Source organism: Tachypleus tridentatus, chromosome 8 (assembly GCF_004210375.1).
Source record: "Tachypleus tridentatus isolate NWPU-2018 chromosome 8, ASM421037v1, whole genome shotgun sequence".
NCBI lineage: Eukaryota > Metazoa > Arthropoda > Merostomata > Xiphosura > Limulidae > Tachypleus > Tachypleus tridentatus.
In genome coordinates this window covers 113178057-113190495 of record NC_134832.1, presented here as the reverse complement: position 1 = coordinate 113190495, position 12439 = coordinate 113178057, and the positions used below count along the sequence as shown (strand labels likewise).

The following is a 12439-nucleotide window of genomic DNA, read 5'->3' as shown; positions in this document are numbered from 1 at the left end:
GTAGTAGTTAAACGTATGCAATTTTTGGCTAATACAAAATCTCACTAAAAACGATTGCGCTTAGGTTTAGATCGGACTATATTATATATGCTATACTCAAAGGAAGTTCTGGCAACTATAAAATAAAACGAACAGTAAATAAATTCATTCTGCTAGCTCGTACATTATACACGCAATGCTCAGAACTAAATGAAAATATCCAGTTTTTAATAATAAACTAATTCACTTTGTCACCGGATAATATCAATAATCAAAAATTAATATATTGTACCGGATAATATCAATAATCAAAAATTAATATATTGTACCGGATAATATCAAATTTTCACTCTTATAAGCCCTTAGGCTTACTACTGAATCATCGGGGAGCTTTTGCAAATTTCTGCTGGTTAAAAATAATCTTGAAATTTCTACAGAGAAGCAATATTAAGAAGAAGAAAGACTGATATAAATATTATATATTTATAATTCAATTTTTTTCTCCCACTAAAACGCCTGAATAAATATTACAGGTACATATTTTATTAGCACAAACTGTACAAAGAACCGACTATTAAAATGACTGAACACGAAAATCTAGTCACGTGAACCACAGACGATTATATAAAGTCGCTGTAGGAAAGAATGTATAAAAACCATATTTTACTGAATTTTTTTTAAGATAATAAACATAATAGTTCCTACTAGTGCAAAATACTCGCACATTAAAATCATACAAATGTGTTTAGATCAGATATTTGAAATTTCCATGACAAGTATTCCTCCTGTATGTAATGGCAGTGGGAAGATAGGTTAGCTTGGAGAATCGAGAAAGAGACCTGCAACAAGTCATCCCTCACCAATGGTAAGCACTTTCTAGTAACACACAAGAGTCCACGAACACAAAGATCAGTGGCTAAAACTGTCCACGTACACAAGGCAACAATGCACAACGTAATCAAGTACGATCTTCGTCAGGAAAAGACACAAGTCAGGAGTATTTAAGTTGCTTTCAGGATATATCCGTTCAAACGTCGCAAGAAACTGGATAACGAAACGTGTATTTATGCTATTCCAAAAAAAAAAGACATGCCAATCAAATCGTCTACGGATTTCTCTGCAATAAAACTGTTGAAAAGGTCGCTGGGAAAAAGATGTTCTAGTATGGTTCATGAATTATGGAGAGCACTCAAGGAAGTGTATACTATGAACATAATAACCTTAGAGCAAAAGCTACTACAATATAAATGGTCGATGGACATAAAATGACTGAACGTAGTGGAATGGACTGTAACGTTAGACTTGACGAAATTCTAAAATAATTATAACGTTTTCAACCTGTAAGTCTAATAATATAGTTTCAGCTTAGCGATAAACGTGGCTGGTATTGTCCAACATGGAGATGTTGAAAGTTAGCTTCATTTTGTATCAACTTGCACACATCTATATATTTTCCAAATATCCTTAAGATTCTCATATTCAGTTTATATATACAGGAATTCAGCATCTTATAAGCGTATTTTTATTCGCTCGTCACAGAATATAACCTAATTTACAAAGTAATTGTAGACTGCGTACGACGCCTAATGTTAACCATGTAATAAAATAACAATTGGGATAAAATATGCTTTAAATTTTGATTCACAATATTTTGTTAATCGTGTGTATTTATCTTTGGTATTACAAATAACGTACACAACGGGTCAGAGTATTTTTCAGTCACCACTATTCTAAAATATTTTCGATAACACTTATAACCAACCAATTACGCTGACAATAGTAGTAAGGTAAAGGCAACATTTTCTTAAATCAGTGTCTTTACAACACAATTACGTTCACTCAGTTGCCGCTTCGCATACAAGATAACAAGATAAAGCCTGTGAAGTAATAAACTTAACAACTATAGCTGAAAATATTTGTATTCAATTTTACATTTCTTATTATATATTTGTTACAATTTGCTGAGATCTGATAATGGATTTCAAATATTATATAATAAATGCTAAATAAAATACCTTTATCCGTACTTATCTTACCTGCAACTACTGCCAATTTTTAAGAACTTTGTAACATTTCTATATTTGTAATTATTGTAGAAGTTACGACAAATCCCGTCTCTAAGAAAACGTTTACAGCTCGGTCATAAAAGTCCATTTACTACTCTATCCGAGAGTTACGTTCTTGACATTACAGTGATTTTTATTCAATATTTTCTAAGTTAGTCAGACCAGACATCGTTAATGATTGATACTCTTGGCACGTGTATAAATAAGCTATTTTGTAAACATCTATTTCCCAGTAGAATTCTCGAGTGTTTAGTTCTGTATTTGAAAAATTATCTTCGCAGTGGAGCAGAATTCCTTTCTCAACTTTTAACTGAAACCAATTCATGAAAGATTCTTTTCATTCGAGCCACACGCAAAGAACAGTAATCCGAATAAACAGTCCACTTGCAATTAAGTATTTTGATGTTTTTCCTGGAACACTGTTTGTCGTTAAGTTTTTAGGGTTACAAACAAGCTCCAGTTTCTACGTGCGAGTTCTATTTCGAGACATATGATTGGTCATTCATTATCTAACCGAAGTTTTTATATGCAAGTATATACTACTGATATTCAGTCTGTGTATTAAAACGTCTCTGAACAAAACGCCTCCTTATCCAAAGTCGAATGCCCTCCTTAAGGAGATTTCCAAGAACTCTCCGCTAGGACAGCCTTCACCCACGCTAGCGACACGTAGTCAACGGAGGCCTTGAGTTCACACAAAACAAGATTAGTTCGAGACGTAATGTATGTGTGTAAAAAAAACTGTACTGTGTACACATGTGACTTTAACAATCCGCGCACGTAACTTAAAACTTGTACGACCTCTATAAATCATAAGCACAGATGAAAAATTTATTTTACAAGTTTTTGGGTGCCAATAGAAATATATCAAGTAATAAGGGCCTTTAGTTTAAGCATACCATCACTCTAAAGAATAGGTCAGTATAGTGACCTCGCCTTTTCTGTTTTTTTTTTTTTTTCAGTAAGCAAATGTAGCTTCCACAATCATTTAATTCAATTTTTTTATCCAACGTATTTTTTTTTTGTCGTATTACCAAATACAAAAAAAAGAGACAAACATTTATTCTAAAGACAATATCGTAGTCAGAAATTTCATGGCAATTCTTTAGACCATTTAATTTATAAATTTAGCATATTTGAACGTAGAATTATTTATTTTCACGTGAACTTTGATTGAATTACATCATTTTATTAAAGAAAAAAGTGATTCGAGCCGTTTCTTTTCACTTTCTCATTCTAACATTTCTTTTCTCTGTCGATCGAGTTGCATACTATGAAGAATGCAAGTGAATTTCTCAATAAACTGTTTAATATTACCGATCTAGTTTATATTCGTACTGTAATAATAACTTTTTCTGATAAATATAACTGAAAGTAAAGTTTTACATACTTAAATACTGAATGGAACTTAAAAATAAGCATTATTAGCAAGATATTTCTAAAGTACACTATTTAAATTGTATATCACTTTCATTGCAATCAAACAGTGGAAATATTTCAAGTCCAATATAAAACATGTACATGCGAACGACATCAAGCAGACTGGTCTGTACATACAGACGCCATTTAGCAACTTCTGACAGTAGCACGTGTATGTATTAAAATGTCTATATAGTTTTGTTGATAAAATCTCTGCTGATATGTCATGCGTAATATTCTTTCACATCTTTACATGTCACTTCCAGTGTGAAATCATAACTCCGTGATGCTGTGAACAGAGGAATCTGTTAATATGCCAAAAAAGTACACATAAACCAGAAAACAGAATAGGCTTAACATACTTTCATCTGCAAAACGTCATATTCACAAACACACCAAACGAAACTTAAAAAAAAGCGCCTTGTTTAGTATCATTATTAGAATTCTCAACACAACGATATGAATAGAAAGCAGATTTTGCAAGTAGTATTTTGGAAAGTTTCCAAATTCGCTATCAGACTTTTTTTTAAAGTAAATAATAGTTTCATTAACTCTTTGTTTTGGATATTTATGCAAATATGCACATAATCGACTGGAAGATAACTTGGGCTTTTCTATTTTAATAGTAAAATTTGACCATCACTCTCATAACGTAAAGTGCGCTGCGCCATTTTTCTAGATATATTTATGTTCGTTCCAGTGTGGAAATGGCACAAAAACCATGGATTACCAGAAACAAATCCCAACACTTTGAATCTTAAGCAACGCATGACCCAATGGTAGTTTTAAACATTGTGATATGGCAATTCTAAACCAATCCTCTTCTTGTCTATTATATAGCCATATAGCTGAACTGGTTTGGTTTGTACTTAATGATTTGTTATCTTTCTCTCGCTATCTACAAATTAATCCAGTTCAACTATGACCGATTTGGTCAAAAAGAAAAGAAGAAAGATCTAAGAGATGATTGTTTTTGGGACCACCATATCACAATCTCTCGAAATTCCACAGGGCCGGGCGTTACAAAGTAGTTAACAAGCCGGATGTACACACGCATAAAGCAGATGTGTAAAAGTCCACCAGCACAAAGACCAGGATCACCAGATTTTGAGTTCAGACTATCATGAATTTTGTCATATGGTAATCTGAGCCAAGATGGTTCTGTTCGCATGAAATGTGCATGCACATAAAATCCAACTATATATATGAAATTACAAAAATTTAGCCTGTTAAGTTTTGTTTTTTTCTTGCAAATCATTATATATCTGCTGTCACTGCAAATTTTGTAAGATTGGTATTAGGTCGTCTGTTTATTAATGACTAGTTAATCTATCGTAGTCTGATATATCAAAATATGAGTGACTCAATTACAAACTCGTAAATGAAAATGTCCAATTATTTATTTTTTATTTATATCACTTTCTAAGTTACGTGGTTAATTTTCTCTGAAATTAGTTATTTTTTACTACAAAGTTTTAATGATACCAAATGAAATAGCTACGTTTGGGTGAAATGACAACCATCCACTTAGAATTTCGGGGCCTTTTCCCAAGCACGATGAAGAAGGGATGTTAGTTTTTCAGTGAAAGGGCACACAGTGGGCTGTTAACATTTTATTCAACCCTAAATGTTAGCGTTGTAAGGCCTAGAGTTATTGCTGGCTCACGGGGGGCAGAAAAGGGTGAAATGTTCTAAATGTCGAGCGGCATAATATAAACATACGTACACTTGAGAACTTTGCGGTATTTTTTTCATCTTTCATACCACACTATTAAATAACTTAAGCTATAAGATGGCACACAAAAACACTAAGAACAAAAATCATATGTAAAAAGCCAGCAATTCTGAAAAAAATAAACACACACACACCAACCAATCAATATTCTCTACCATCTTCAGAAGTTTCAATATTTATTCTTTACTTTCGACTTTGCTAAAGTTCCTTTGCATTTAAAACATTCCTACCAAGTAGGTCATTTTCAACAATGAAATGGACGTGTTTGCGAAAGATCATATTCATGTCTCAAGTTCACGATACTACAGTCGTGACGAGGAACACGCTGTTATAGTTGCAAACATGCCAAAAAAAGACGTATCGTATTTTCACACGGTAAGATAAAAAAAACACAACGTGAATTCAGTTTGTTTTCATTCTTTAAAACAACAACAAAGGATATCAATGTAGTAGATAAGCAATTTGAATAACTTTTTGGGCGTCAAGTTGTAAATCCAGCACTGTCCTTGGTGGAAGCCTGACAGATCCAGTGAAAATCTACAAGTAAACGAACTTGTAGTTCATAATGGGCCCGACATAGCCAGGTGGGTTAAGGCGTTCGACTCGTAATCTGAGGGTCGCGGGTTCGAATCCCCGTTGCACCAAACATACTCGCCCTTTCAGTCGTCGGGGCGTTATAATGTTGCGGTCAATCCCTCTATTTGTTAATAAAAGAGTAGCCCAAGGATTGACGGTTGGTGGTGATGACTAGCTGCCTTCCCTCTCGCCTTACTCTGCGAAAATAGGGACGGCTAGCGCAGATAGCCCACGTGTAGCTTTGCGCGAAATTCAGAAAACAAACAAACAGTTCATAATGGGCTTTCTTTCTGAAGCTCTTGTAATGCTCTTTGAAATGTTTTACCCTAAGTTTCGCAAGTTACTTTTAAGAGAATGTCCTCCTCCGTTTTCTCTTGAAAATGTAAAAAAACACCATAAATTGGCTAAAAATGAGCAGAATGTCAACGAGGATTTTTTTAGTATCATTTATTCTCCATAAAAAACTGCTGTAAGACAGGGGAAGCGAGGTGCAGATTGTTTGTTTGTTTGTTTTGAGCTCCGCGCAAAGCTACACGAGAACTATCTGCACTAGCAGTCCCTAATTTAGCAGCGTAAGACTAAAGGGAAGGTACCTAGTTATTACCACCCACCGCCAACTCTTAAACCAGCGAACAGTGGCATTGACCGTAACGTTATAACGTCCCCACTGTTGAAAGGGCGAGCATGTTTGGTGTGACGGAGATTCGAACCCACGACCATCATATTTTGAATTGAGCATCCTATCTATCTGGCCATGCCGGGACGATGAGGTGTAAAAGTAGAATTGATGAACTTCGCAGAAATGGCAAAGCAGTTGTCACTTCTCGTTCAAAGCAGCCTGTTTAACAGTATAGATGTGGTCAAGAGTTTTACTGTCTAAATTTGAGACATTTAATGCGTTAAATTTAATAATGATCTTGAATTTTTCTTCTACAAAAAACTATATTCTATATCAATAAATAAAAAATATCCAAAAATATTTTAATTGTAAAATACTTCTATAATTAGGGATTAGGCACTTACTCTTAACACTAGAATATACTGGAGTTTAATGGTGTGAATCAATAAAAAGCGGAACCTTAAAAATCAGTAATATATAATTATTCTCTGCATTGTACATGGATATTTTATTCCTGTAGAGTTTGGTTATTATTGGAAACAAGATTAAATAGTGAAATTTTATTTGAAATCTTTAACTTGTAAAAATCTTGCTGTGGTGCTAGTTTTGTTCAAACTCAACTATTTACAACTATTCTACTCAACTATTACAATTACAATATGGAGGTTATTCTATAAAATATTTTAATTTTTCATATGGGAAAATTTAACGTGAACTTAGTTTCCTCTTGGACTGCTATGCTAGCTAGCATGCTGAGTTTGGTCAATCCCTTTATGAGGTGTGCTCAGACTGAAAGATTTCCTTGATATTATATTGTTGCCACAGCGGTAAAACTTAGCGCACAAATGTGAAGAACGTCTCTAGCCCAGTTCTTATACTCAGCTGTGTTGAACTTCTGTCACCTTAAAATAAACTATTGTATGAACGATCAATCAGATGCCTCGTTTCAAAATCCAACACTTGTTTCGATAAAATATCTTAACTCATTATTAGGGTTATTGTATAATTAGCTGTAGAAATTTATATATATGCATGCTGTGATGGTTCGCGTGACAATGTTCGTGCTGTTACAAAACAAAACACTGGTAGAGAAGGGCGGACAGTGAAGTTGTACGGTCACAGTGTTCCTGCTGTTATATAACAAAACACTGTTAGGGAAGGTCGGACAGTGAAGTTGCACGGTCACAGTGTTCTTGCTGTTATAAAACAAAACACTGTTAGAGAAGGATGGACAATGAAGTTGTACGGTCACAGTGTTCCTGCTGTTATAAAACAAAACAGTGGCAGAGAAGGGCGGACAATGAAGTTGTACGGTCACAGTGTTCCTGCTGTTATAAAACAAAACACTGGCAGAGAAGGCGGACAATGAAGTTGTACGGTCACAGTGTTCCTGCTGTTAAAAAACAAAACACTTGTAGAGAAGGGCGGACAATGAAGTTGTACGGTCACAGTGTTCCTGCTGTTAAAAAACAAAACACTGGCAGAGAAGGGCGGACAATGAAGTTGTACGGTCACAGTGTTCCTGCTGTTATAAAACAAAACACTGGCAGAGAAGGGCGGACAATGAAGTTGTACGGTCACAGTGTTCCTGCTGTTATAAAACAAAACACTGGTAGAGAAGGACGAACAGTGATGCAATATAGTCAGTGATGACATTATATGTATACGTAACTTCTCACAAATACATTCATCTGAAGAATGCTATAAATATTATGTTTTATGCGATCACGCCTTTCCTGTATTATATAAACATAAAGTTACAAAGTAGCAGCATTACATAGTACTAAAGATCTGAATGTAGCAACAAGTCAGGTGAGAGTCAGTCAGTCAGTCATATAAAAAATGTATTTAATCATGTACGCTAAACTATACATTATCATGAATGTTTTCATCTAAACGATTAAATGTCAATCATAGAAACCTAAAGTCGCAAATACAATCAATTTATGTTTAATATACATCTATATTACAAAATTTTGTAGTTCTTAGAATTAGTTATATACGTACATAAGAAAGTCATGTTGCCAATTGAAAAACACGAAAAAACTCGTTTCACCTAGTACGGCAGATTATTCTTGCAATGTCCCCTGCAGGTGAAGGCAGTCAGCCAAACAAAGGGATACAAGTCACTTCTATATGCTTTGATGTATAGGCGATGTATTTCGGTACCAGCAACAAAATAAAGTCTGTTTACACAGCAAAGAGGAATGTGGGATTTTATAAACGTTCGTGTAAGACAACCATAATAGTCGACTGAAATCCGATAGCGCGGTTTACTTTGGTTCTAAAGAGAAATACATCGTATAATCATGCGGTCAAACCAATAAATTCGTGGTTCACAAATGTCTGTTTCAGAAAATATAAGGTTAAACAATTTTATTTAATTGGGAAATAAAAATTCGATAATACAGTAATTGGTAAAATTTATATATCTATACACACACACAAACACAGTCACACTGAACATTTCCACCAAATCCTCCGGTTAGCGCACATATGAAGGAGTTTGAAGCGTGATTACCCCAACTGCTGAGGAGTAGATTAAGGAGGGGCGAATGGAGCTATAGCCCCATAATTTCAATAATTACAAACAGAACACAAGTGGACTCCAAAATATAGTTCACGTTTTCAATCAACACAAACAAGCAACCGGTATTACATTCAATCGCCAGTCTAACAGATACAATAAAGTACCAATCTGATAATTTCGAAAATTATCTACCAGATAAAAAACAGTACACATCAAATAAATATAATATGATCATTTTGACACATATTCTTCAAAGTAAGCAATTTTCTGACAAAATCTGCGAGATCTCAACATTTTTAGGAGAGAATAAAACTCTACTATTTGATACCATTAGGTTACGCTTATAACACAATAAAACTGACTTTGTGACCGTTTCAAGAAATGGGTTTGTAACAGGCTACAGGTACTAGAGCTTACAACGAATACGTTTAAATTTCTCAACACAGTAGAATACCTTAAAAATTAACTTTGGGGCAGATTTAAAATCACAACTTAACATGATTAATAAGCTTTGCGACTGATAAAAAATAAAATAAAATAAATGTGGCGAAATAAGATTCAACTTTTTGATAATATAAAATTAGTGTTGTGGCAGACTAATATTATCTTCTAATCAAAGCAAGCTACGTATTTATAACGCAAACTAAATCCAACCTGGTAATGGTAGTAATTTCATCTAATTAAACATACTTTTCCTTACGTTCTTATTTATAAAGTTTAGAACGTACTGTTTCATCAATTGAGTACCGTGGCTGTTAACGATATTTTCTGTCGTAAGATCAGTTTTTGATAGATTTACTTTTTAAAGCCTTGTGTCAACTTAAGAATTCTGAATTAACACCATACTTTTAGCTTAAGTTGCCTTGGAAAAAGGTAAACAAAAAAAGAGAGAGAATTAGGGATTGCGTGTATGTGGTGATATTCCAGCTTTTAAAAAATTGTGCACGAGTGAAGTGGGCCTTCAAAATCAGAAAGTTCTATATGACGTGTAAGTTTCAAGAAATTAATCAGACCGGTAAAAAGGAGGACAAACATGTAGAACAAACAAAAATACCATTTTTTTTTCACAGAAACGAAACAACTGGCAAATACAATAGCACTGAACTTAAAACGAAACATGTTTGTTGAAATTCGCGCAAAGTTACTAGAGGGCCATCCATGCTTGCTATTCCCAATTTAGAAGTGGTAGACTAAAGGGGGTAGCAACTAGTTAACACCATCCTGAGCTACTCTAATCGAATAGTGGAATTTACTATTACATCATAACGCTCTCAAGTCGAGCATGTTCGGTGATGGAATACTAACATAACTCACAGTTTGTTAGTTGAGGATCCTTAACCACCAGCCCGTGGCTAGCCACGAAATATAAGATTCTTTTTAATGTGAAGGATCGAAATAAGTCTACCAGATAGCATTTAACCCTACTAAGAAAAGTTAGTCACAAACAAGAAAAAATAAAAATTTACACTACCTTGTCGCAGGGTTAACAGCCCTAAAAGGCCACATCAAAATATCAAAGAAAACCTCTGCTAAGAGAAACTGTCTAAACTGACCATTCATACAAGTCTACTAAACTTTGGAAAATAAAGTTAAATGAAAACCTAAACTATTTTAAAATACAGTTTATCAAACATGTAATAGAACCAATGTCAAGTAAATGTGAATCTAAATAGCTAACAGCGTCTGTTTTTAAACAATAACTCACCTACTCCTTAGCTTCTACAATTACATAGTTTCATTAAGATTTACCGATAAAAACAAAGGTTTAAAATACTTTTTTTTTCATTTTTATTATTATACTTAAGATTGTTTTGCATTATTACTTTCGTGTTTGTATTTAGACTTAATCTCTCGAATGAATCTCATCAGATATTACAGGAATGACGACCGAAAATTTCGTTAACAGCTACTGAGAGGTACGCAAGTGGTTATTCAATATAATCTAATCATTACAGGTTTTAAGTTTCTGGTAAAATGACTTATAATATTAAGCATTTTTGGCAGTTTGTTTTATCAGCTTGCCTTCGATAATGAATATGTTACTTATATATTACTTCTGACTCATTCGATTTTCCTTACAAGTTTTATCACATTCAAATTGCAATATGTATTACAGAAACATTACCCTTAGTACCTGAAAGAATCAGCTACACATGATCCGTTATATTTCATTACCGGTTTTGAAAAATATTAAAAACTTCAATTTTTCAGCACATAATTTTTTATTGTTGTTAAGCACAAAGCTGCACAATAAGATATCTGTGGTGCGCCTACAACAGAGATCGAACTCCAAATACTTGCACTGTTAAACCTTCAAGCATATTACTGACACATCGAGAATTTAAATATACAAACACGTACATTTCCTGTTTGTTTCTGAACCGGTTAGAAAACGTAAAATTGGCTCATTTCTTAGAATGTATTGATGTTGCACTTGCTTTGGAGTGTAAAGCAACCTTTCTTTATTTCACCCTAAATAATCGGCTAAGTTAACTGTGTCAACATATGTTAAAATATAATAATATATATTCACTTTATTTACAAAGAACTTAACGACAGAATCAACAAGATATTTTGTTATTCCGAGCTGAACATAAAGAAAATAACCACTGGCATATGAAAAAATCAGAGCATAGGATCGCTGGTCGAGAATTTTAAAAAGGATTAGCACAGAACAAAAACAAACGGTAACACATCTACCTTTTTATTTTGGCTAAGAAAAATGCTGTGTTTACAAAAAAATGTGGCTATTTTTTCCAACAAACTACTGCAAAGTACATAAAACCACATTATGAAGTCATCACCTTTCATCAAACACTAAAATTGAACTAAAACGACAATCCAGAAATTGATGCAATTATTAGGCGTAGTAGGCTATAGAAAAAAGTTTGCATTATAAACAGGCAGGCTTTCTTAACACCATAATTATATATAGTTCACGTGCTTATAGTGTTCAATATTGTAATGACTTTCAAACACATTTATGTCAAAAGCACCTCCCTACGTTTTTCATGAAAAGTTCAGTGCTCCAATTTTTTACACTGATAATCTGTACAACTGCATATTTATCTTCCCTCTGAAAGCTAATTTAAAGTACATTAGCTATTTTTAAGTTACTTTTTTTTACATAATTAATTATAGATTAAATGACCTAATAATCAACATCTGGTAACTCGTGTCTGCTTAGCTTTTTTCCGTTGGTCCATAAATGATTTCTCTTACAAAGTGAAATTGTTTTGTCGGCAAATAAATATATATAAACGGCTTTGAAATGAAATCAAATACAGAGGAAGGTGGCCGAATCAGAGGTTGTATGTGATTTCTCCAGGATCAATCATGTGACTTTCGCCTTAGTATTTTTCTTTAAGTTTTTTTTTTTATTTTTACTTCAAGACAGATATGTTTAACAGATTATTCGGTTAAAATTACGCGAGGTTTCTCGATGTTTAAGAAAGATTATTGAAGACAAAAGTACCTATGATTTGTAAAATACTTATAAAAAAAAACCAAAAAAA

General features: G+C 33.6%; 1 protein-coding gene across 7 annotated transcripts in view; it reads right to left on the bottom strand.

The window, feature by feature from the left end:
• The window catches only part of LOC143223233 (cytokine receptor-like), a 115987-nt gene that overhangs the window by 70188 nt on the left and 33360 nt on the right, over positions 1 to 12439 (bottom strand). The window contains exon 1 of one of the 7 annotated variants that reach the window (XM_076450896.1): positions 2016 to 2367. The exons of the other annotated variants lie outside the window; for them this stretch is intronic. The gene's annotated coding sequence lies outside the window, so the exon portion shown is untranslated. Of the gene's footprint in view, positions 1 to 2015; positions 2368 to 12439 lie in introns of those variants that run through there. 7 annotated transcript variants of the gene reach the window in all.